Raw genomic sequence first — 19,652 nt, 5'->3', positions numbered from 1 at the left:
GGAGACATCTGGCACTCAGGGTGAGGCAGTGAGAGGACCAGAAGCAGTGCAAATGGGGGGAGGACAGTCCCATCACATCTGAGCACAGAGCAGGAGAGGATGTCACTGAGTGTGGGCGCAGGTGCACTGGGCTCCCGGGCAGGATGTCACTGGTGAGTGTGGGCGCAGGTGCGCTGGGCTCCGGGGCAGAATGTCACTGGTGAGTGTGGCTCCCGGGCAGGATGTCACTGGTGAGTGTGGGCGCAGGTGCGCTGGGCTCCGGGGCAGGATGTCACTGGTGAGTGTGGGTGCAGGTGCACTGGGCTCCCGGGCAGGTTGTCACTGGTGAGTGTGGGCGCAGGTGCACTGGGCTCCCGGGCAGGTTGTCACTGGTGAGTGTGGGCGCAGGTGCAGTGGGCTCCCGGGCAGGATGTCACTGGTGAGTGTGGGCGCAGGTGCGCTGGGCTCCCGGGCAGGATGTCAGTGGTGAGTGTGGGCGCAGGTGCACTGGGCTCCCGGGCAGGATGTCAGTGGTGAGTCAGCGCAGGTGCGCTGGGCTCCCGGGCAGGATGTCACTGGTGAGTGTGGGCGCAGGTGCACTGGGCTCCCGGGCAGGTTGTCACTGGTGAGTGTGGACGCAGGTGCACTGGGCTCCCGGGCAGGATGTCACTGGTGAGTGTGGGCGCAGGTGCAGTGGGCTCCCGGGCAGGATGTCACTGGTGAGTGTGGGCGCAGGTGCAGTGGGCTCCCGGGCAGGATGTCACTGGTGAGTGTGGGCGCAGGTGCGCTGGGCTCCCGGGCAGGATGCCACTGGTGAGTGTGGGCGCAGGTGCACTGGGCTCCCGGGCAGGATGTCAGTGGTGAGTCAGCGCAGGTGCGCTGGGCTCCCGGGCAGGATGTCACTGGTGAGTGTGGGCGCAGGTGCACTGGGCTCCCGGGCAGGATGTCACTGGTGAGTGTGGGTGCAGGTGCACTGGGCTCCCGGGCAGGATGTCAGTGGTGAGTGTGGGAGCAGGTGCGCTAGGCTCCCGGGCAGGATGTCAGTGGTGAGTGTGGGCGCAGGTGCGCTGGGCTCCCGGGCAGGATGTCACTGGTGAGTGTGGGCGCAGGTGCGCTGGGCTCCCGGGCAGGATGTCACTGGTGAGTGTGGGCGCAGGTGCACTGGGCTCCCGGGCAGGATGTCAGTGGTGAGTGTGGGCGCAGGTGCACTGGGCTCCCGGGCAGGATGTCACTAGTGAGTGGGCGCAGGTGCAGTGGGCTCCCGGGCAGGATGTCACTGGTGAGTGTGGGCGCAGGTGCAGTGGGCTCCCGGGCAGGATGTCACTGGTGAGTGTGGGCACAGGTGCACTGGGCTCCCGGGCAGGATGTCACTGGTGAGTGTGGGCGCAGGTACACTGGGCTCCCGGGCAGGATGTCAGTGGTGAGTGTGGGCGCAGGTGCGCTGGGCTCCCGGGCAGGATGTCACTGGTGAGTGTGGGAGCAGGTGAACTGGGCTCCCGGGCAGGATGTCACTGGTTGTGGGCACAGATGTGCTGGGCTCCCTTCCGGTCAATGTTCATTGTCAGCATTAACTGGAGCTGATGCTAACTGCTTAACAGGACCAAACACCCTGCGGGAGAAATGGTAACAATGACAATAGCCGTGACAACAGAGACCGATGAGTGTAGGATGCAGCAAGTCGTGGTGGCGTAGTGGGGTGTTCCAGGACTCCTTTCCAGCTCTCTGTGGAGCGCCTTTGGCTGTCTGTATCTTGTGGAAGCAGCCTTTAATATTGCTTTAAATATGTGCATGCACACATGTGCACGTGCACACACACACAGGCTCATAGCCACCTCTTTAAACGTACACTCCCATCAGGATCTTGGGTCCAGTGTGCATTTCCCTGATATGAAAACCTCACAAAGATAGCATGAGAAAGAAAATGAGGGACTCATTTCTTTTGTGCAGCAAGATACCAAAATTCTAGGAAGATACAAGGGACTTAAAAAGGCTTATGGAAAATGGAATTCAAAGATAAGTTTATTGGTGGATAAAAATGTGAAATCCATGCATGGTATTTTTTCTTCACAGCATGCATTTTCCACGAACTTTTTGAAGGCCATTTTCCCCACAAACTGTCACATATTAAAGGGACAGTGTACATAAAAGTAGAATTTATTGGAAGTTTAAGATGAGGAAATTCATCTGTATGAGCCATCTCATTAACATATTGAAGAAGAAACACCAGACTTGTTTATTTTGATGAGTACTACAAAGCCCTTTGGTGACGTTTATCAGTTCTATCTGCCAGCAGTATTGCTGAGTAATGGGGAGTAAGTGACTTCTTTGAGAGGATATTAATGGGACTGGGGAGCTGTGGTTGGGGAGGGTGTGTGCAGGTGCTGTGGTGGTCACGTGGTGATGGCGGCGGCGCTGCCATTCATGCCTGTGATCCTGTGCACAGGGACGTGTGCAGGTGTGGTCCAGCACTTGCTGACCCCACGGTGGCTGGGTGTTACTTCTGTAGTACGAGAAACATCCACTGGGGGTTGTGTGGAGGTGCATCTCAGAGTCGAGGCCTCGGGGGAAGACGCCCTCAGCTCTTGCCTGGTTCATGCTGGGTCGTGGCTCACTTAGGGTCTCTTTTGCCTATCTCCTAACTGAACTCTAAAGATGGGAGATAACTTCAGAAGCAACGTGAGTTCAGGAAGGTACACTGGGATGTTAACAAAACAGGGTGGGGGTGCAGAGTTGGAAACAAGGCTGGTAGGCCTGGGGTCTGGGGTTCTGTCCAGTCCTACACAGCCTCTGCCCATCGCTCTACCCCCCTGTGCAGACTCAGTGGGGACATCTGGTGGCAGTGCCAGGGTGATGGCCTCCACCCTCAGGCTCTGAGACTCTGTGGACTTGAAGTCCCTGGAAGGCAAGGATGGTGTCTTTTCCATCTCTGTAAATGCAGCAGCTGCTTTCTGGGATTGGTAAGTAGCCTGTAAATAAGCATACTTCCTGGATCCTAGGTCAGGGGTAGCTGAGTTTCTTGGGTGGTGCAGGGCTGATGCATTGGGAAGTGTGAAGGTCATCAGAGCTAAAGTGGCTGAGGTCACACAGGGATATCAAATTCCGGTATCATAGGGAAGGGGTCCCAACCTGGCTAGTGCCTGGTCAGGTGGGTTCCACTTAGAGGTGGCACCTGCTTTCATGGAGTCCACAGAAAACACTGAGGCCTGGGCCCGAGCCAGCCATCTCTGGGGCTTCCTCCAGCTCTGAGACTGAGTGGCTGCAGGAGACGCAGCCGGCTGTTGGGTCTGTGAGCCAGGCGCTATTGGTTAGCTCATTCCTGTTGACTGGGGGTGTACTTCCTGCACAGGAAACAGCGAGAACAAAGGCGTGGTACATGGGAAGAGTCAGCAGGTTGGGGGAACAGACAGGAGAGCCACGAGTGCGGGGTGGCGAGAGGGAGAGGTGATGCTGTGGCCGAGATGACAGTGTCATGGCTGTGTCCCACGCCCTCTGACCCTGTGAAGGTCACATCATCTCTCTGCACTGACCTCATGCCATGGGGGCCTTCCTGTTGGAGCCCATTGCTTTGTTGCTCCTGGTGGCCGTGAGGACTTGGTGGTGGACTGCCCAGGGCGAGGGGGCTGGTGGTTGAGGTGTGAGCATCTCGCTTGCTGGCCTCCAGCTTCCTGTCTGTCTCTTCTGTGATCCCCTCACCCTGGGAGCCGTAGTGCTGCCCGCCCCAGATTGGGAGCTGAGAGAGCTGTGAGGTTGAAGCACAGATGTCCTCAGAAGGCACTGGCTACCCTACAATGATCTCCCTCCCTCCCTCCCTCCCTCCCTCTCACCTCCTTCCCTCCCTCCCCCCTCCCTCCCTCCCTCCCTTCCACCTCCTTCCCTCTCTCCTTACCTCCTTTGCCTCCCTCCCTCCCTCCCTCCTTACCTCCTTTGCCTCCCTCCCTTCCTCCCTCCCTCCCTCCCATCTCCTTCCCTCCCTCCTTACCTCCTTTGCCTACCTCCCTCCCTCCTCCCTCCCTCCCACCCTCCCACCTCCTTCCCTCCCTCCTTACCTCCTTTGCCTACCTCCCTCCCTCCTCCCTCCCTCCCACCCTCCCACCTCCTTACCTCCCTCCTTACCTCCTTTGCCTCCCTCCCTCCCTCCTCCCTCCCTCCCTCCCTCCCTCCTTTGCCTCCCTCCCTCCCTCCCTTTTTTCTTGCAAAGTGAGGTTTTGTCATGGATCACTGGTCTGTGAAGAGCATTAGCGTTTCATTACTCTGAATCTTTTCTGGAACCCTTGTATTTGAGCAGTCAGGCTCCTTGCAATACTGTTTGTGATGTGCCTCTGTCATTTTATTAATGAGCTGACTTGTACCTGAGAGGTGTGAACATGTGTCAGGACGGAGCACAGAGAGAATGTGGTGGGAGAGTCGACGGAGTGTCTTTCTGTTTCACCGGGGAAAGATAATGTTGCTGTATGAGGTACCCCAACATCGTGGTTCATCCCAGTGAAAGGGAGTTCCCGGGGCAGGTGTTTGGTCTAGCGGTTAAGATGCCCTTGTCCCGTATTAGAGTGCCTGGGTTCACTGCTTGCCTCTGGTTCCTGCCAGTGTAGATGGTGCAAGCCAGTCAAGCGATGGCTCAAATAATTGGGTTCCTGCCTCCCACACGGCAGACCTAGATTAAGTTCTAGGCACCTGACCCGGCCCTGGCCCTTGTGGGTATGTGGGGAAAGAGCAGATGGGAACTCTCTCACTCTGTTGTCTCTCTGCCTCTCGAATAAAAAAATAAAAAGAAAGGGGGTGTGTGTGTGTGCTTACCTTTGAAAGCATGATAAGTGCCTTCCCTTCTGTATAGGCACTGCACAGTAGTGTTCCGTCAGTGGGAATCCCATCTGCATGGCTCGGCACCTCCAATCACTACCAGAGAGTTAGCTTGGAAGAGCTGGAGAGCACCCGGCACCGCGGGCTGGAGGTGCACGGCTTGTTCCTGATAGCCTCTGGTTGGATTTGAGGGGACCAGAAGGGAGGCAGCGTTCTGCCTGGTGTCGGTTAACCCAGCAGGGGGGAAACACCAGCGATGTGCTGCCATTCTGACACTAGCAGCCGGCTGCCAGGGCCGTGGGTTCAGGACCAGTCACAGGGCCCAGGTTTTTATGTAGATGAACTCCACTGAGCCCCTGCAGAGACCCCTGAGGAAGGCCCTGGCACTCTGCAGCTCACGGATGGAGCTGGGAGACGAGAAGTGGCGCCCTAGATTTCTCAGTTGGTGGGAAACAGAGGTCTGTTGGAGTCACCTTGGCTTTGGGTACCTGAACCCAAATACCATCCTTCTCTGCCCTGGAAGGCAGAGCTCATCGAAGGCAAAAGCGGTTGGCGTCATTGCAGAGTGGCAGTTGTCACTGATCACGTTGGAGAGGAGAGGAGAGGGATCCAGGAGGAAGAGGAGCGAAGCGCTCCAGACCAGGGGTGAGGTCGCCCAGGGCCGCAGTGGTGGGAGGGGGGTCGTGCACGGCCTTGTCCCTGCTGTAGGAGTGTGACGTGCAGGCCTCACCCGAGCCTGAAGTGACTTGAAGTGGAGCACACGGAGCTCTGTGACAGCAGTGTGGACACTGGCTGTCTACGGAGTCCTCCCTGCCCGGCGTGCTGCAGCCTGCAGCTCTGGCTCCGTAAATGCCGCACAGCTGGATGGTCTGCCGGATGGCTTCAGCTGTTCAGTGTCGTGCTTAAGAGTGAGAGACGTGAGTCCTGGAGCGCCAGACAGCGTGAGCGGTCCCGGATGCTGTGGCTGAGTCCCAGACACAGCTCAGAGCATCCTGCTGGAGAGAGCCGGAGGCCTGGGAAGGGGAAAACTGGCTTCTTCGGAGCGGGAGCAGGGCCGTCCAGGCTGGAGAGGTGGGAGAGGACACTCGCGGCTCACTCTGCACCCGTTCCCTGAGTGCCTGAGGGTCGGGCCCTTTCCTTCATTCCTCCCTGCGGTGGCTTCCCCTGCCCAGGGAGCAGCAGTGTCGACGGTTCTGAGAGAAGAGCGAGGCTGGAACAAGGCGGCCCTCAGTGGCATTTACTTCCCTCCATGGAGTCTTCCTTGTTTGTTGCCTGCACGTGACCTGGGTTGCACAGTGACTGATGGATCATCTGGAAGTAGCATCAGCTCTTCATTTCCCAAGCCCCGTCCTAGGTGGCAGAGACAGATGGGACACAACGCCTGTCTTTCGGGAGCACTCTGGGTGGTGGAAGAGGTGGGCACGACTGTCGGGATCCCTGGGAAGCAGGGTGGGCTTATGCCTGAGGCCCTGCGCCTAGTCTGGGACGGCTGCTCTGCAGAGGTCAGCCCCACACCGCAGCCTCCTGGGCACGTCCGCCATCCGCCTCTGGGACTGTTAGTGCTGATGGTCTCAGTTTCTTTTGTATTCTTCTCCATCCCCCTTGAACTTCTGAGACATCAGAAGAGATGGCTTTGTTCTCACCCAGGGTTTTGAAGATAGAAGACGTTGGACAAGACAGAACCGCTCCAAGACCCGTTACCTCTTTTAAGTTTCCTTTGGTCTAGACTCACTGTCAGAGATTTCCTGTCCCATTCCAGCGCTGCCTTCCAGTGGAATACAGAGTGGGGTTGGTGCTGGGACTTTGATCCTGCGTCTCTTTGCCACCGTCTTCAGCCTGATGGTTTGGAGAGCACGTGGGCTCCCATGTGAGGATGAGTTCCCATTTGTCCCTTACAGCCTTGTGTTTCTGGGCACGCCACGTCGCCTCTCTAAGCCTCCCAATACAACCTACCCAACGGGGCTGCTCTGGGGGTGGACACACAGAACCCAGGCTGTTGCCTGTAGTTGCCAGCAGGGGTCTCTGAGCCCCCTTTGCTGCCTTCAGTTCTGATGTTGAAGGCCTTGCCTCCCCTCCAGGGCTTGCTGTCTTGTGGGGACAGTGAATCCGAATACCTTGCCCGCTGGCCCAGGGCTGGGCCTGTGACCTGAGCCAGGGCAGAGGGGGCTTTACCTCCTGAGTTAAACGTGCAGCAGTGCGTGGGGGACCATTTATGGAGCAGCGCTTACTCGGGAGACCGATGGCAGTGAGTCTCGCAGGACTCTCCGCTTGCTCTGCTGTTACCTTTGCCCGTTTCCTTCTCTGCACCGGGTTCTCCCACTTTCCTCACTGCTTACAGGAAGTTGGACTTCAGCTGAGGTTAGCATCTGCTGCTTGGCACCGAGCGTGCTAACGTGCGTGGGTACAGTCAGGGGATGCTGCTCTGCTCTGTTTTCCCGTCCGCTCACTGCTTCCCCAGCCTCGCTGCGTTCTCCTGCCCCTGGACTGTCCCACGTCTTGCGTTGCAGCCCCGCCTCCCTTCGGAGTGCTCCCTCTGTGTCTTGTGGGTCAGCGTTGCTGGTCCAGCCTCTGCAACCGAACCTCAACGTCCTTCCATATGGCAGCCTCACGCTCACTGGTTTTTCAAATTATAGGACACTTAGCGTTTGCTAAGTGCACTTAGCCCCTGAAGTCTTGCTTCTGGGTGAAATAAATAGTATATGTGCAATGTTTACTCTCGTTATAATGGCAGAATCACTGTTAATGGAAAAGCAGTCCTAAGCGTCAAGCTGGTAAGAAAAAAAATAGAGTCATGATCTCATGCTGCAGATAACCGTGGCTGTGACCGTCACTGTAAGAAAGGCCAGTGTTACTGAAGCACCTGGAGCCCGGAGCACGGCCACCACCCGTGCTCGCAGCCCGGGTTGGCACCGCCCATTACGGAGGAGCTTGGGCTTTGAAATAAAACGCTGGCTTCCGTGTCAGGACCCAGGACACGGAAGTCTGAGCCGAGACCTGCGTTCAGCTGATGTCACAGTGAAAGTAGGACGTGAGACCTTGCCTGATCACAGGACGTTGAGTAGAGTGAGAACGCGCTGCCACCTCAGGTAAGGGGGAAGACACTTTGCTCAGCAGCGAAACTGGGTGTCTCGGTGCTTGTTATGTGGTGTGAGTGCAGACTAGTGAGGAGCTGTTGTTTCCATATATTTCCACTGAAGTGTGAATGACTAACAAATAAACCTCCAAGGAGTTCTCAGAGTCTTTGTGATCATGGCGAATAGTAAAATGAGCTTCGAAGTGCTCCTGCCGCGGCTTCAGCTGTCACTGCTCTCTGGCCGCGCTTGCTTTCTCTCTTGTCCTAGTCCCTCGGTTCTCATGGGATTGAAAGAAAACCCCAGATTCTGGATCATTAATTACTAAACATCTCAGAGTCTACCTTTGACAGATGAGAATTTTTAAAGAACACATAACCCAATACCATTGCCACACTTGAAAAAGCCTGATAAAGGAGGCCTGTGCCAGCCCCAGTGAACCGCAGATTGGGTCACCAGCATGAGGGACTTTGGTGAATAGAGGGCCTTTCAGGGACTCCTCTCTCTGTCCCCCTCTACAGCTTCCCGAGGCAGGAACCTAGCATTTACTGCGTGCACGCTGACCCTGCACTGCGCTCTTGTTCCTCTTGGATCTGCCCTCTGCCCGGCTGTGTGCAGTGACACCAGGCTCCCGCAGACGTGGCTGTGCCCTTCATGGCGAAGGGATGGGTGCCTTCAAGAGGTCTCGGCAGCAGGAGGAGGCAGAAAATGTGCGGATGCCTCAGATTTGTGTCAGAGTCAATGGAAGTCTGTAAAGGGGCTTCCGTCCGTGTCCCTGTCACCCACCTCAGCAGTTACCACGCCAGGGCCACTCTCGCTTCATCCGTCACATTTGCTGCCTTCTTAGAGATGAGGGGGCTGAAGCTTGGAGGTGCTCAGTCACCTGCACGAGGTCCCAGGCCAGCACAGGGAGAACCAGGGTTTGACCCTCTCAGCGCTGCGCTATGTGGCCTCCTCCGCACCTGGCCACCAGCAGGGATTGGGCCTGCCCCGTGGGCAGGCCGGGGAAGTGGGGAAGCCTGGGCGACGAGAGCAGTGGGAAGTGTGGCAGCCGTTAATGGGTCAAGCTGAGGGAGTAACGGCAGGGCTAGGAGAGAGGCGGAAGCCGACTGCAGCCAGCGGATATGGCACCTGGTGTCGGCACTTGCCAGTGCCAGCAGGCCCCATGCTTGCTCAGGCTGCAGGCCCGTCCTCATGTCTCCGGGCTCATTGGCTGTCCCCAGCCTGGTCCTCTGTGCTGAGGTGGAGTGGCCCCACTCCTGTCACGTGTGGGCAGTGCACGGTCAGCTGCAGGTGACAGATTTGCCTCGGCACAGGCATATGCACATCCCCAGACATGGGCACTTAGCCTAAGCGGTTCTCTTCGGGTTTTTCTTCTCTGAGAGCGCTTGGGTCGTCTCTTGTTGTGTTTTGTGGTGGGATCGCCTCCCTCTCTGGCTGACAGGGCCAAAGCCCTGCGGTCGGCTCAGCGCCCCAACTGCCTGGCCGTTGTGTTCCCCTTCCCTTGCCGTCAAAGCCTCCTCCCTGCTGCGCGCCCACTGGGTGTCTGGCGGACTGGAGAAGGAGAGGTGAACTTCCTTAGAGAGCCGCTTGGACTCGATATCAGGCGCCGGATGAAAATACTTGTAATTACAGTGGCTGGTGTGCGGCTCTTCAGACCCACACTTTTTGGGGCCTGATTTATAGTCGCTTCGCTCGGTGAGGTGGGAAATAGCTTTTGAAGCTCCTTCAGGGTCCCCAGAAGGAGTCGCCCGGTCTTGGTGAAGGGGTACAGGAGACGCGTCCTGTCTCGGCTGGGATCCGAGTTCCGAATGTGCCTGGTGAAGGAGCAGGGCTGCCTTGCTGCTGGGACAGCTCAGCCCAGGGGCGGTTTCCGGCTTGTCATTCGGGTGTGAGCTGTCGCCCTGACGGGTGGAGGGGAGCAGGCTGTTGAGTGCAAGGAGGGCCCAGCTGAGCTGAGCGCCGGTGGACAGAATACTGGGACAATGGAACGCTGCTCTGCACCCAGTCTTTTGGGCCAGGTTTCTGCTTAGAACCCTGCAGTGCTCCGCTTTGCTCCTTGACAAGTCACTGTCCATGCGTGTGTTCACGTGGAACCCTGTGTGCACTGGCTTCTTCAGCTGCACGTCTTACCACGCCCTGAGCTTGTCTCTGTCTCCTGAATGCACTTGGTCTCGCTCTAGACCCGTCTGCAAGGGGTGGGGACGGTTTCTCCCTGGACAGTCCCCCTCACCAGTGTCCCTGGGTGACCTCAGATCTGGAAGCCTTCTGCGACCCCTCCACACTCCCGGAGCCTAGGCTGGGTCACCCTGGGTGTGGCTCCTCTCCTTACCCTGCCCGCACAATCTTGTATTTGCCTGTCTTGTTGCCTTTATTCTTTCTGTTATCCTCCCTTCCTCCTACCCTATGGTCGGTCCCGCGTTGTCTTGTCGCTGTGGTAGCCCAGCATCTGGCACGATCCCTGGCACCCGGCTGCTGCAGGTCCCACACAGACATCTTCCTTGCAGGCTTAACCTGGAGGTGGTGGAGACTGTACTCTGTTTATGAAGCCCCGTCTCTGCTTTCTCTTCCTGGATCTGAGACAGGCGCACTTCCCAGTCTGGCTTACAGATGGGTTGGGAGCGCTTGACTACTTCTGTCTGGTGGGCTGCAAGAAGTGATGGGCGTCCTCCCAGGCTGCTTCCTGGAAGAGCTGAGGTGGGCTTCAGGTTCCCATTTCTCCTGTATGTTGTGACACTTCTGCCAGCCTTGGGTCCCATGTGGCACGGCTCCAGGCTCTGGGAGCTGCCCTGTCCTGCCGCTGGGCGCCACAGGCTGTGCAGGGGCAGGAACAGGCCATGGCTTGTTAGGCCTGCAGGGCAGAGCCTACCCTGATCACCACCAGAAAGGGGACGCCGAGCCCGAGGGAAAGTGTGGCCTTGGTGTGGCTGAATCGTGGGGACACAGTCTCTGCAGGCCCCTCTTTCTCCTGAGCCCTTGCCTGTGCTGTTTCTAGGCTGGGAGGTTTTCCCGTCCTGGTTGCGGATGGCTGAGCACCCTGGGCAGCTGGCTGCCCTTCTGAGTTCACATTTGGGGGAGAAGCAAGAGTCTGTGGGTTTATTCTGCAGAACCCGCTTAGCTCCGCCATCCCTTCTCCCCTGATGACAGGATGTGGCTCCTGTGCCAAGGCAGGGGGCAGAGCCCTGTCCACATACAGGGAGTGGAGTTTGGGAGGGGGCTGGATCCCCAAGTGTAAGCTGGGGCTGTTGTGAGGGGAAGGGGGTGCCCGGGAGACAGACAACCAAGGTGCTCAGTAAGTGAACAAGCGAATGGGCGAGTGATCCCTCATCGTGGACCTAGTGAGGGATCAACCCTCTCCCTGGCCGTAGGGGCTTATAGCCTGCCGGGGACTCAACATCATCAAGTAGTAACATGTTGCAGCAGGTGGTCAGGGGACTGATGCCGTCTGAGAGGTGCCGGTGGAGCTGCGTGGTTGGGGTGTCCCAGGGAAGTAGCCTGGAAATACTCATGGGGAGGCTGAGCTTTGGAGGTGGAAGGCGAGTCTGCGGTGAGCTGGCCGGGGAGAGCAGGCCAGGCTGCAGGAGCGGTGTACGCCGAGGTTTCACCTCCCGAGCGTGTCTGAGGCCACTGCACAGGGAACTCGAGGCAAAGCACCCTCACCTTTTATTTTCTTAGCCTGCCTGTAAGGTTCAGAAGCTGCAGTTAATGTTTGTTTTCCCGAATGGTTGTGCCAGCGAAGCTTTCCCTTTTCTGTGACTTTTCCCCTCTTTCTCCATTCTCCATGATGTGGGTGCTGCTGCCCTCCCACCCCCTTGCCGCTGTCACCCATTGGATGGAAATTCCTTTCTAAATCCCAGCCAGCTGTCTCTGACCCATTCAGGAAGGTTCTCTTTGTCTAACTATCAGTTTGTTTACTTATTTGAAAGGCAGAGTCTCTCTCTCTCTCTCTCTTACACACACACACACACACACACACACACACACGGTGTGGAGTAGGAGAGACAGAGAGGTCTTCCATCTGCTGGTTTTTCCTTTTTCCTTTTCCCTTTTTTTTTTTTTTTTTTTTTTTTTCCAGGCAGAGTGGACAGTGAGAGAGAGAGACAGAGAGAAAGGTCTTCCTTTGCCGTTGGTTCACCCTCCAATGGCCGCCACGGCCGGCACACCGCGCTGATCCGATGGCAGGAGCCAGGTACTTATCCTGGTCTCCCATGGGGTGCAGGGCCCAAGCACTTGGGCCATCCTCCGCTGCACTCCCTGGCCATAGCAGAGAGCTGGCCTGGAAGAGGGGCAACCGGGACAGAATCCGGCGCCCCGACCGGGACTAGAACCCGGTGTGCCGGCGCCGATAGGCGGAGGATTAGCCTAGTGAGCCACGGTGCTGGCCCCATCTGCTGGTTTACTTCCCAAATGCCTGCAACAGGTGGGGCTGGGCTGGGCTGGAGCCAGGAGCCAGGAACCAGGAGCTCTCCGTGCTGGTCTCCATGTGTGTGGCGAGAACCCAAGTACTTGGGCTGTCATCTGCCGCCTCCAAGGTGCATGAGCTAGGATGCTGTATCAGACGCGGAGGAGCTGGCTCTCAAACTCACACTCCATCGTGGGGTGTGGGCATCCCAAGCAGCAGCCTAGCCCACTGCACCACCACGCCCACCCTGGGAGATTGAGTTTTGTCGTGCAAGTCAGTGGTGCTGAAAAAACAACTCCTTTTTTAAATTTTTTAAAGATTGATTCATTTTTTTTAAAAGGCAGAGATGCGGAGAAAGGAGGAGGGAGAGAGAGACAGAAAAGAGAGAACGAGATCTTCCATTTGCTGGTTTACTCCCCAAATGGTTTCAATGGCTGGGGCTGGGCCAGGCTGAAGCCAGGAGCCAAGAGTCTCTTAGGGGTCTCCCACAGGGATGCAGGGGCACAAGCACTTCAGCTGTTCTCCCAGGTACATTAGCAGGGAGCTGGATGGGAGCGGGAGCAGCTGGTGCCCATATGGGATTGCCGACACTGCAGGCGGACGCTTAACCTGCTGCGCCACAGCACTGGCCCCAGAACTTCTCCTTGAAGGCACTTTGCTCACTGATCCTCGGGGGACAGCACTGTGAGACTTAGAGTGCAGGAGGTTTGGAGCACTTTGGCGTGGAAGACGTCACATAACAACTGCTACCACAGGGTGTCCCGTCATTTCTAAAATCTTCTTTGCCTGCCTGTTTCCTTCTGCTTCAAGGCAGATGCAAAGCACAGTGGCTCTGGAGTTTGCCTTGGAGAGGCCTGCGGTTCCCCTACCTTTGCCCAAGCTGGTGTGTGAGAATTGTTGCTGACATCGGCCCCAGCAACTTTTCAACCCGGATGAAGTAGAGATTTTCACCAAAGGGGCTCGCTCACCTAGAAATGATAAATGAGTGAGTGATTTAATGCAAATGCATGCAGTTGACACCATTTAATATGCACCCACCATATGTCAACCACTTATGGGGCACCACATGTTTCCCAATATCTAATCTTTATAGAAACCTTGCACAGTGGCTGATGGTGGGCGTGGAGGCTCAGAAGGGTTGAGTTGGATATCTCGTGTCATATAGCTGGCAGATGAGGTTTTGGGGTGACGTTTTGGCTCAGTCTGATGACAGCAGGGCTGTGTCCCTGTCACCTCGATTGAGACTGCGTGCTGTCTCATGGAGGCTCTATTGAAGATGTTTCTGAAGCTTGATAGAGACTCGGAATTGAACTTGGATGGACTTTGAGGTTTTGTAGCGTCTCCTGATTTCGTGGTGGTGCAAACCAACCAAATGAGTTATGTGGCTCAGCTAATAATGTGCTTTGATCCGGTCCTCTGGAGAAAGAGCAAAATGAACATTTTTATTTAATACACTTCGGGGGAATGTTTGGATGAATTAAAAAATACGAGGAAAGACTCCTTTTTCCTGGTTACTTCTGTTCTCGTGGGAAGCTGCACGCGCATGCCTTCGTGACTGCTGGGGTCCTGGTCAGTGCTCCCACTGGGCCAGGCACGTGTGTGAGCACCCGACTCATTTCGCCCTCATGGTCGCTCTCTGTGGTGGGCTTATTCTGATCCCCAAAGTCCTGAGCAGGAACCAGAGGCATGGCTGGCTTACTGAGGTTTCAGCTCATGTAAGTCATCGAAGGTGGGACTGGGCCTCCAGGGCCAAGCTGAAGGTCATCTCCTCTCTGTTGACATCCAAGCTGCCAGGTAGTGGTCTGGATAGACCACCACAGTGATCAGAATAGGAGGAGCCACGTCCTGACCCTGTCACCTAACCTGGGTGAGCCTCAAGGGTCCTCATCCATAGCCTGGGAATACTCATTTCTGATAGACAGTGTTTGTAGAACAATTGCAGACCCCTGTGCGTTGCTTCCTGCTGCCCCCTCCTCCCGGGATGGGGTGCGTGTGGGACCTTTATTGTCTTGTTTACTTGCAGAAGGGGGTAGACATCATCACTCCTTCCTGACCTCTGTTGTGCATGGAGGAGTCCCAGTCTAGTCGTCTCGTGGGTCTCCCTCCTCCAAAGGGCTGAGAGCTTGGCAGGCTTACTCAGAGCAAGTGCACCGGTCCTGGTGGCCAAGGATTAATTGTTTCCACTCCATGGCCAGAGAAGTCCACGGTCACTTCCACTCCCAGCCCCTTGCAGCCTGCCTGGGAATCTGGGCAGCCTTGGGCTTGTGCTCCTGCCACCTTTGCCCACAAAAGGCAATGTTTAGGTGAATTCAAAAATACGAGGAAAGAGACTCCTTTTTCCCGGTTACTTGTGAGCCATTCTGTTCTTGTGGGAAGCTGCACGCGTCTGCCTACATGACTGCTGGGACCCTGGTCAGTGCTCCCACTGGGCCAGGCACGTGTGTGAGCACTCTATTCATCATGTCACTCTTTCCTGATGCTGGTCCTGATCACTGGCCCTCATCTTGTGCCCGGGATGACAGCACAGGTCCCCTCTGGGGAGATCCAGTCCCGTTCCGTCTCAGCTCAGACCAGGCTGGTTCCCCCCATGCTGTCTCATGGCTAAGGACAACTTGCTCCGTTACTAGCTCTGCTCTGGACCTCTCTGGGCCTCCAGATATGGGCCTGAGGTAGCTACAGCCCGGGAGAAAGGTGACTGTCCATCATGCAGCCTTGGTTCTCCACTGGGACCGTCCTGGGGCCGACTCTGGGGATGAGCACTGGACTCACTGACGGCCTTGGGAAGGCCCCACCTCGCCAGAAGGCCTTGGACTCAGCCTCCTGCTCGCTGGGCGTCTGTCATGGCTTTCTAAAGTTCCTACCTCTCTCAGATGTATCGCCAGTCCTGTTGGGAGCGGCTGCCAGAATCCTAGAACTTCCCCCACCCCCAACGCAAGAACTTGTGCCTGTCAGGCTGCGCGCAGCTTTCTCAGTTGTGTTTTTCAGGAAACAACTCTGTCTCCCAACTTCCTTTGCAGCTATTTTCCCCATCAGCCTCCTGTGTTCTCTGCAGCTTCCGTTGACGGAGGTAAATTTCCCCTGCAGACCCGGCGAAGCAGCGCGGGTGTGACTCACGCGGTCCATCTTCAGTCCCTGCTCCGCCTGGAGCTGGCGCTTGTCTAAGGTGACAGCACTCTGAAGTTCTCTTCCGCTTCGCCGAAACTTGGCAGTTCCCTTGCTTTTGTTCTGTGGGTCAGACTGGCAGCTCTGTGCCCTGCTTTGGACAAAGAATGGCATTGCTTCAGCACAGGAGGTTGAAATTGGATTCTGTTAATTCCTTTTCCCTTATCGCATCCTCTGGGTAGTTTAAAAGAAACCCCTCTTCTGAGTGAAGAGGGAGGCCAGCCTCAGCAGGATGCGAGGACCTTGTCTCCAGAGACGCCTTGGCTGCAGGCGCTGAGCTGCGTGAACGCTCCCGGGAGGGAGTCTCGCAGCCCGGCTCTCCTCCTCCTGGTGAATTGTGCTCTGTGGGAGCGACCCAGTTCCGAAATCCTTTTCCCTTTGAGAAGAAAACTGGATTCCAGTGTGGAAGACTGCCTTTCTGTCTTCCTGAACAATCCTTCCTGCCTGCCCTGGTAAAGGCTTTTAAAATGAGTGCCCTGCCCCGCCCCGCCCCGCACCATTGCTCTGGCTCAAAAGGTGCGCGAATACCTGTGTCTGGAGACATATGTCTGTTTTCTCTTTATTTAACTTGATGTTGTATTTATTATTTTTGAGATAACGTATTTTTATTTACATTATGGTCATGGAGACACTGTTGGTTGTCACGGCTTCAGGAAGGGCTACTGCCAGCAGCAAGGGGGCAGAGGTCAGGTCTGCCCAGAACAGCCTATGTGGGACAGGACGACCCCCACAACAAAGATCTGCCCCCAAAAGTCAGCCTGGCACGGGCCAGTCACAACCGGTCTAGGTGAATAAAGTTTTATTTGCACACAGCCACACTCACTGATTTACAAACTCTCTAGGGCTGCTTCCACACTACAGGGCACAGATGAGGACCTGTAACAGGGACCACACACCCTCTGCGCAGGCCCTACACAAGGTCTGCTGACCTAGAAACTATGAGGTTCCAGAGGCAAAAGAAAAGATTGGCATTCTGATGTGCAAAAAAAAAAAAAAAAAGAAAAAAAGAGTGTAGGAAATGTTCATGTCTTACTGCACACCCCGAACGGCCACCGGCAGAGTCCCAGTGCAAAACGGCACCGCAGTGGTGACAGCCAGTGCGACCCACTCAGCTGTAGCACTTTTTGGCAAAACCGACCACTGCTTTGCCTTGAGACTCACGCCGTTGGCGCAGTCCAAGCGCCCAGCCCCAGGAAGGCAGCATTAAGAGCTGGGAAATCTTGCTCTCCTTCCCTCCTTCCTCTTGGTTTTTTTTTTTTTTTTTTTTTTTTTTTTCCTCATAGAATACATATTATTATGAATTCATGCAGATAATTTCAACTCCAACTTAGAATTAGGTGTTTTTTACTTCACCACCTTGACTTAATACTTGTATCTTTTCTCCTTTGTGTTGAGATTGGCTTAAATGAAATTTCTGGTGGGTTTCTGCTGATCTGATAGTTGAGTAGTGGCATCTCGTGTCATTCTGAGAGGAAGCCTTTCTTGACCTTTGCTTCCGGCGCTTTCCCTGAGCGCGGCAGAGTTCATCCTCTTCTCCCCAGCGTCTCCCCCACCGCCACGCCTTGAGCTGCGTCCCAGCGTTTGTCACCACAGATGAGCTTGTGCCACCTGCGGCTCCGTTCCCTCCTGCAGAGTGGGGTCTCTGTCTTGCTCTTTTATTCTTGTCCTGTTGCGTGTTGCTGGGTCTGGCCTGGCGAGTGTTCAGGAACGAGATGCAGTTCTGACGGTCTTTACTGAGAGCCTCTCGCTTCATTTCCTTTTTCATTCCCATGTAACTGCCCTCCCCCGACGGAAGGGCTGAAAACAGCCAGGAGCCGGCAGCAGCACGGGGAAGCCAGGCTGTCGGGGAAGCCGGACGACCTCTCTCTCTCAATCCCCAGCACGCATTCACCTGACCGCCTTCGCGATGTCAGCATTTCATTGTCCAAAGCAGGGTTTCTCAGCCTGGCCTCACCAGCGCTTCGACGGGGCAGTTCTTTGCTGCCCTCTGGCCTTTCCCCACTGCACGTGGGTCGCCTTCCTCTGTCGCCGTGGTGACGACCACAGACGCCTCCCAGCATTGCCAGCCGCCCCTGGGGCATGCATGCACTGGGTTGAGGACTCCTGGTTTCAAGGCCTCTTGGGCCGATCAAGGCCACAGGGACTGTCGCTCCCCCATTCGCGGAGGAATGACACAGGACCCTGCGCTGTTCTTTCTGCTGCTCAGCCCTTCCCGGGTTTGCTGCTGGTCCTTCCCGGGTTGGCTGCCGACCCCTCCACCTCCGTGCGCTCTCTTGGGGGCTGCTCAGATGTTATTCGGATGTTCCCCTTAGATGTTCCTGGTGCATGTTGTCTCTCTCCTCCTTTATAGTCCTCTTCCACCAATCCCAACTCTACTACCCACACGCCGAGTACGCTGCTCTCCTCCAATCAGGAGCGGGATCAGCTCCTGCAGCTCATCAGTCAAGTTGGTAAGAGGCAGCTGCGTAGAAGTTGTTTACTCCTCTCCCAGCGCCATATTGTGGGAGAGCAGATGCATAGAATAAGTCTTAATTCCAGTAACTTAGTCTAGTCCGAGTTGCTCCCCACAGGGACCTCCTGGTTTCTCCCTGCACTGACTTCTCCATCTCTGTCTGTGGCATCTCCTTCCCTGCAGCTGGCTTCTCAGATGACAAGCCTGTGTCATCCTCTGTCTTGTCCCCTATGTTGTCAATCAGGAAGTGACACTGAGTCCTTCTCAAAGCCTGTGGTTGCTGCTGGTGTTGCTATCACGAGTCTCCCCCACGCCTTCCTCTGCCTGGAGCGCACCGCTGGCCGCCTGCCTGCTCTCCACGAGCGACTCTGAATGTGTGCGTGCCCCTGTGCCTGCTCCCTTGCCCACCATCCCTGGACTGCACTTGGCCTTGTTCTGCTCTCGTGTCCCCTTCTCAGGGCCTGTGCGTTTTCCACATCCTCTCCCTCCCCAGGAGAAGCATGGCTCGCATCCTGTCCCTCAGATGTCTCCTAGTGTCACCCCTCCATTGGGACCCTTGCTAGTCCGGTGTGACTAGAGTGCGCCTCCCGTCCAGGGACGCCACCGCCTCCGTGTTCTCCATGGAAACACCGCGAGCTTCCGGCCTCGTGTCTGGATCCTCCTGTGTTCTTTATTGCTTGTCTGCCCTCCAGAAAAAATTCCACGGAGGCAGTGACGGAGGGCCTCCTGAATCCCGAGTTTGGAGAAGGGCCTCTGGGTACGCTGGGCGTGGAGGACCGTGGCGGGTGCCCTGGGGGGACGCCAGGCTGTGATTGCCCTCGCCCTGGAGGCGGAGAGGGATCCTAATCGTTCTCAGGCTTGAAGCTCTCACATACGTCGTCGTGAGCACATTGAGTAGTTCCATTATTTTCCTCCTGAACACTGCTGCTTTTTAGTGTCATTTCTACCGTATCTTAAGGCTGTTGATCAGGGGCGAGTTATTTATTAATTTAATTAATCTATATTTGAGAGGGAGTTTTCTTTTTTTCTCTCTCTTCTGGTTCAGCCCCTAAGTTTCTGTAACAGCTAGGATGGGCCAGGCTGAAACCCAGGTCCTAAAACTCAGTCTGGCTGCCTGACCTGGGTGACAGGGACTTGAGCCATCACTGTGGCTTCTCTGGGTGAGTTAGTAGGAAGCTGGAATTGGAGGTGGAGCCTAGATGACAACCCAGGACGTGGGCATCCCGGGTGGCGTCTTAAGTGTGCCACATGCACTCCCCCACGGGGGTGAAGTGTGACCATGTTCACAGGAACATAATTTGCTGGGAATCTGGTCCTGTCTCAACCCATGATGTAAGAGGTTGCTTCGTGCGCATGACCCTGTCTGTGTTCGGATCTGGAAGATGCGTGTTACGTAGGGCAGGGCTGGGAGAGCTTTCCTGGCTGGTGTCCTGGTAGTGAACCCCGCCGACGCCGTGAGCAGGTTCCGTGTTGTAAGTACCCAGCTCTGCTGGGTGTGAACAAAGAGCTGTGGCCGTGTTCCAGGGGAATGTAATTGAGGGGACAGATTTCCAAGTAATAAACGTCAGCCTCCCCAGTTAAAGGGAGCCAGACTTCTCTAGGTTTTTGCCCTGACACTGTAATTTTTCTTTTATTATTATTGATTGTGTTACCACTGTCTTACTCTGGGTAACTCGATCGCTGCGGAACAACAGGAGTTTATTGCTCATAGTTCTGGAGGCCGGGGAGTGCATGAGCAGGGCAGCTCTGGGTCTGGGGGGGCGCTCTCTGGCTCACTGATAACGCCTTC

General features: G+C 56.0%; 1 protein-coding gene across 2 annotated transcripts in view; it reads left to right on the top strand.

Annotated features, from left to right (window-relative positions):
• Positions 1–19,652, top strand: part of SNX29 (sorting nexin 29) — a 478,886-nt gene that overhangs the window by 270,689 nt on the left and 188,545 nt on the right. The window lies entirely within an intron of this gene.

The sequence above is a fragment of the Oryctolagus cuniculus genome, chromosome 19, assembly GCF_964237555.1.
Source record: "Oryctolagus cuniculus chromosome 19, mOryCun1.1, whole genome shotgun sequence".
Taxonomy (NCBI): Eukaryota; Metazoa; Chordata; class Mammalia; order Lagomorpha; family Leporidae; genus Oryctolagus; species Oryctolagus cuniculus.
The sequence above is the reverse complement of the archived record's forward strand: the minus strand, read 5'-3'. Positions and strand labels throughout refer to the sequence as shown.